Source organism: Alligator sinensis, unplaced genomic scaffold, assembly GCF_000455745.1.
Source record: "Alligator sinensis unplaced genomic scaffold, ASM45574v1 scaffold228_1, whole genome shotgun sequence".
NCBI lineage: Eukaryota > Metazoa > Chordata > Crocodylia > Alligatoridae > Alligator > Alligator sinensis.
In genome coordinates, this window is record NW_005842044.1 from 1,127,125 (window position 1) to 1,132,401 (window position 5,277).

Below are 5,277 nucleotides of genomic sequence, written 5' to 3' on the forward strand. Positions count from 1 at the left end.
CCCCCCCCCAAAAAAAAAAATTTCTTGCCTTACTTTGGTAAATACAAATAGGAATCCCCGGGGGGGAGAAGGCAGACCCCAGCCCCGGCCGCCAGCTGCCCAGCTGGCCCTGCCTGAGCAGCTCCCTCGCCCCCTTCTCTGGTTCTTGACCCAAGACATTCCTGCAGCTCGTTACATTATCTGGGTGGGAGCTGCCTCCTAAGTGTCTGTAACTCGAGACTTTCTAATGACTTGGAAATGACCACAGGCAGAGCCCGGGAGGGAGGGCTGGGGCGAGAGCTACATGCTATATTTCTATAATATACATTATATATATATATATATATAATGTATATATTAGATGATATACTATAATATAATGATGATATATATAATATAATGTATATATTAGATGATATTATATGATATACTGTATCCCAAAACGACGTCTATATGCACTGATTCATATAGGTAAAATATGAATTTATATATGAACATATATGGATCGTGTGTGTGTGTAAATAGATATATTATGGATCACATAAATCTATAGATCGTGTGTGTGTATGTATGTATATATAATATGGATCACATATCTATGGATCGTATCTCTTTTGCTCACACACGCGTGTGTGTATATAGATCACATATAAAATAAGTGTGTGTATATGGATCACATATATGTATATATTGATCACGTGTGTGTATATAGCTATGTGCTCTACTTTATAATATCGTGTGTCTATATATATATTTATATATAACATATATGTATTGTAAAATAAAGCATAGCACAGCTTACACACACATGCATGAACATGTGCAGTTGGGATATAGGCGTCGTTTGGGGATCTCTAAGGGATGGAGGGGATATCTCCTGGCTCCCCGGGGCTCGGGTCCCTGCAAGGGGGCGGCTCGGGGGCTGGCTGCCCACCAGGCGAGGGAGAAGGAAATGAGGAGGGAAGATGCGCTTAGAGAAGCGGCTCGTGCTCCCTCGAGGTGATGGCAAGCTGGGGGCACAGAGGCCTGACGCGATGTGAAACACCGGGCTGTGACCACAACGGGTGTCTAAAGATGCAGGGGTCTAAAAACAAAGCGCCTCCCGCCAAAAAAATCCACCTGGAGGCTTCCCAAGCCAAGTGCCCGGGATCAGGGTCTAGTGCTCAGCACCCAAGCTGGCCGGGTCCCGTTACCATAGGCCTGGACGGCTGGCTAAGGGATCGTCGCCCACTCTGTGCCACCCTCACCCCTCCTGCAAAGGGGCTTTTCGTGCTGCCAGGGCAGGTGCAAGGCTCGCCTTCAAGAGCCCCTTTCCCCTCATCCCCACGGCATTGCCTCCCCCAGCCTCAGCCGCATTGCCTCTCCACAGCCTAAAAAGCAAAACACAGCGAGGTGTGGGGAGAAGCTGCCAGCCCTCCCGTCCTGCTGCGGCTGGCAGCGAGGATGCTCAGAGGGGAGCCAGGGGGTCCGGATCTGCCCGGGGTGTCCCCAGGTGGGTTTGGATTTCCCAGGCAAAGCCCTCGCCCGTCGGCTGCATTGGCAGGAAACCCAGAGGCGGAGCCCAGCTGATTTTGGACAAGGGATTTTTCTCCCCCTTGGTTTGTGTGACTAATCCCCGAGCCGCAGCTGGGGCCAGGGCAGGCGGGATGCGCAGCCCCGGGGATCCGACCCACGAAAGGCCCCGATCCTGCAAGGGACTGGCTCTGCCCCTTTCCGAGCCTGCCCCGAGCAGGTGACGTGGCTGCATAAAGGAAAGGGGAGGGGTATTTGAGAGGAGCGGGGGGGCTGGCAAAATCCTGGAAACCTCAATTTAAAATCCCTGGCACTCGACCCCGTTGCCCCCGGGGTACCAGCAACCAAAATCGCACGGATTTCATTGCGGCAGGAGCACGCCCTTGTCTCCTGCCCCCGGGCATCGACTGGCGAGTCAAACACCCCCTAAAACTCACCATGTCCCATGTCCTGGAGGGAGGAGGGACGTGTGTGCAAGAATCCGGATTAAGGGACCGGCCAGTTTAAAGCGTTTAACCGGTGCTAGTTTTACCACGGCCCTGCGGATTGCCTGCCTGGTGTCTGAGCCACCTGTCTTGAGCAGCAAAGGACAAGAGCAACCTCCCACCCCCTTTCCAATCCAAAAATCATCTCCCTCCTTCACTTTTCACTCAAATCTGGACTAAACGGCGCTTTGCAGCAAACATTACCGGGAAGAGCAGCCCACAACATGGGAAGCTGGGGAAGGGGACGGGGGACCAGCTTTTCCGAGAAGCTCTTGTTCTCTTTCAATCGTGTGTCTGCAGATGCAAAGACTAGCTTCTCTACGTGACTGCAATCTACGCTGGGATCTTTCCTGGCCCTAACAACAAAAAAAGAAATCTGGAAGAAACAGGGAAGCCTGTTGTGTGCTCGAGGATTGGCAAAAGGCAGCGGTTCAAAAATAAATAAGGCTTGCAAAGGGAGGCGGGGAAGAAAAGGGGATCGTTGGGAGGGGAAAGTCGGACAGAGACAGTTGCATCCTTCGCACCCAAACCCTCTGTGCTGGAGGCCTGGGCTTCACCCTCCTTCCCAGGGACGTTGTTCAGCCCAGTAACGCGCCTCTTGACCTAAATCTTCCCTTGGCAAATGGCACAGGCAGCCGTCTTTGTTGTTTTATTAGCATCCTTCCAGCTCTCTCAGTGCAAATGCACACAGCCCTTCTGGGGTTGCGCGCGCCAGGGAGTGCAACATGAGCGCGCAAAAACCAGCGTTTCCAGCTCTCTTGGATTGCAAGCTTTATCCTGGGCCCCGACCGCTGCTACCATCTCCTAGGGAATTCAAGGTTTATTCTCCCCTCCCTTAGCGATGTTCAGAGCCAGAGCCTTGCGGCAGGGCTGGTGGGGAGGGAAAACGCTGGGAGCCGACGGATTCTTGCCTTACGCTAACGCCACTTTGCCCCGCACCAGATGCAGGAGCGGCATCCCCAGCCCACGACTCGAAATCAGGGATGAGCGATTAACGTGCTGGATTGTAATCAGCATCGTGGTCCTTTGGGGATGCGCTTTCCTTGATGATCTAGCCCAGTCCGGGAAATCCTGACCGCGCCTGCAAAGCAGCTCGAGGCTCGGACAGAGGAGGGAGCAGCTGGGCATGGGGCAAGGGAGCGTGGCCCACAGGCAGGCTCCGTGTCCTGCTCTCCCACCGCGGTGTCCTCTGTCCCCTTGGAACTGTCCAGCAAAACAGAGCGAGTGCTGCCCGGCCGAGAGCCCCCGGCTGGGGCTGGAAGCTGCTGCGGGGGGGCATTAGCACAAAGCGGCTGGGATGCGACATTCTACCCAGACAAGCCTGGGACTAGTGCAGAACGGAGGCAGCCGCTTGAAACTGGGGGCTGCTGCCTGCTGTCCACCCCGCTCCACACTGGCTCTAAAAACCAACAGCTACCAACGCTGCCCAGCATCCAAGCAAGAGCAGGAGGTGCCATCACCTGTGCCCTGCACCCGTGAGATGGTGCATAGGGGAAAGGACACAAGCCACTGGCTCCAGCAAGGAACCCGAGCTGGAAAAGGGGCATTTTGACCTGCTAGGGCTATGCTTTGCTTTCTCTCACACACACACACGCACAATGGCACCCCGCAACCCATCAGCCCCGCACCTTGAGTGAGCTCCGAGCTCCAGCACCTGATTCCCAGCTAGCGGCTTCTCAGATGAAAAGGGGTTGGGGGGGAGGGGGGATCTATTAGCAAAAAATCTGCACAAGACCAACGAGGGGGGAAAAAAATTAGATCTCACGGTATCTGATCCCTCCTCCCCCCCTCCCTTTTCTCTTTAAAAGTCTCCTTGGGCTTGTTATTAAGAGCCAAGACTGACTAAAGAGGCTGGCAACATGGCCGAAAAGTTTATGAGCGTGTTGTTTAAAACGCAACTCCTGGCCTGTTCCCCCCCCTCGGCCATCAAGAGCATCAGTGTCTTCGGCCGGAATAAAGCCAGATGAAAAACAATTGGGGTAATATGCCCACGACTAATAATATCATTTCCAGCCATCCCTCTGGTTACCCTTTCACCCCAACAGATTCAGGGTGGGAGACAGCAGGATTTGTCCTTTCAGGAGCGATGCATTATATTCTCCTCTTCACCGGGGCAATAATAATAATAATAATAATAATAATAATAATAATAATAATAATAATAATAATAATAAAGCACCGCACGCTTCTTGGCAATCTGTACCAGCAAATACAATTGCGGGGGGGACTAATCTAATACTACACAAACTTACTGCAAGCAAAAAAAAAAAACCCAAACAAGCCCATGGTGAAAACGCTCGGAAAAAATAGGCCATTTTAAAAATCCTGAATGCTGCTTCATGCCTTGGCAACATGCAAAAAAGAGTGCGATCGCCTTTTTGTATAACTCCAGCCCGTTTGCCTGCTGCGCCTTATAAGAGATGGCTAAGCCCTGTGAAGAAGGGGAAGGCGGTAGCTTTCAGAGGTCATTTAGGCATTCAGAATAAGAGCTGGGGCTGGAGCTAGGGAAGCAGAAGGCGAATACAGCGCAGCGGAGAGGGGAGTTGATGAGAGAAACGATTACAAAGAGACAAGGCGGCAAAAGCACCCTGCTGTGAATATAGAGGAGTCCCTAATGAGAGCAGAATCAAAGGGGAACGCGTATTGCCACGTACAGACGTGCTCTCAGCAGCATTTTTGTTCCGTTTTAGGTATAAACTGTGGCTGCCTGGCAAAACTCAAAGCCCATCATCGGGCCTGCACCTCGGCTGCTGAAAAGAGCCGGCGAGAAAGGGAGTAAAAGAAGTGTCTTAATCAGGACTCGCCCGGATCCCAATGACTGTTTTCATTCCCAGAACCTGGAGCCTGGAAAAAAAAATCTCCCTCGAGCTTCAAGCTGGCAAATCCTCTCGTCTTTGCCAAGCAGTCCCATGCCAGCAAGTGCCTTCAAACTATGTTCCCCTGTGCAGCTGCATTATTTTGTCGGCATTCAATTGTGACATGAACACATTAGGAATAATAATAATAATAATAATAATAATACCCGTTAAGTCTCTGGGGAATCTCCTTTGCTTAAAAGCCAACGTGTTTCATGTTTCTCTGCCCCAGGAAAGGAAGGGGGGAGGGTGCAAAAACACATACACACACACACATGCGCCAGACTTTGGAGCAGAAAAAACAACATGGATTTATTTTAAGGTAAGTACAATGAAGACCACATAAGACAAACAAACGTGAAGTCGAATAAAAACAAATAGTCCTTAGGAATGGTCGGGGCGGAATCTATTTTACAAAACATCACACGCCGTAAATAATAGGGGGG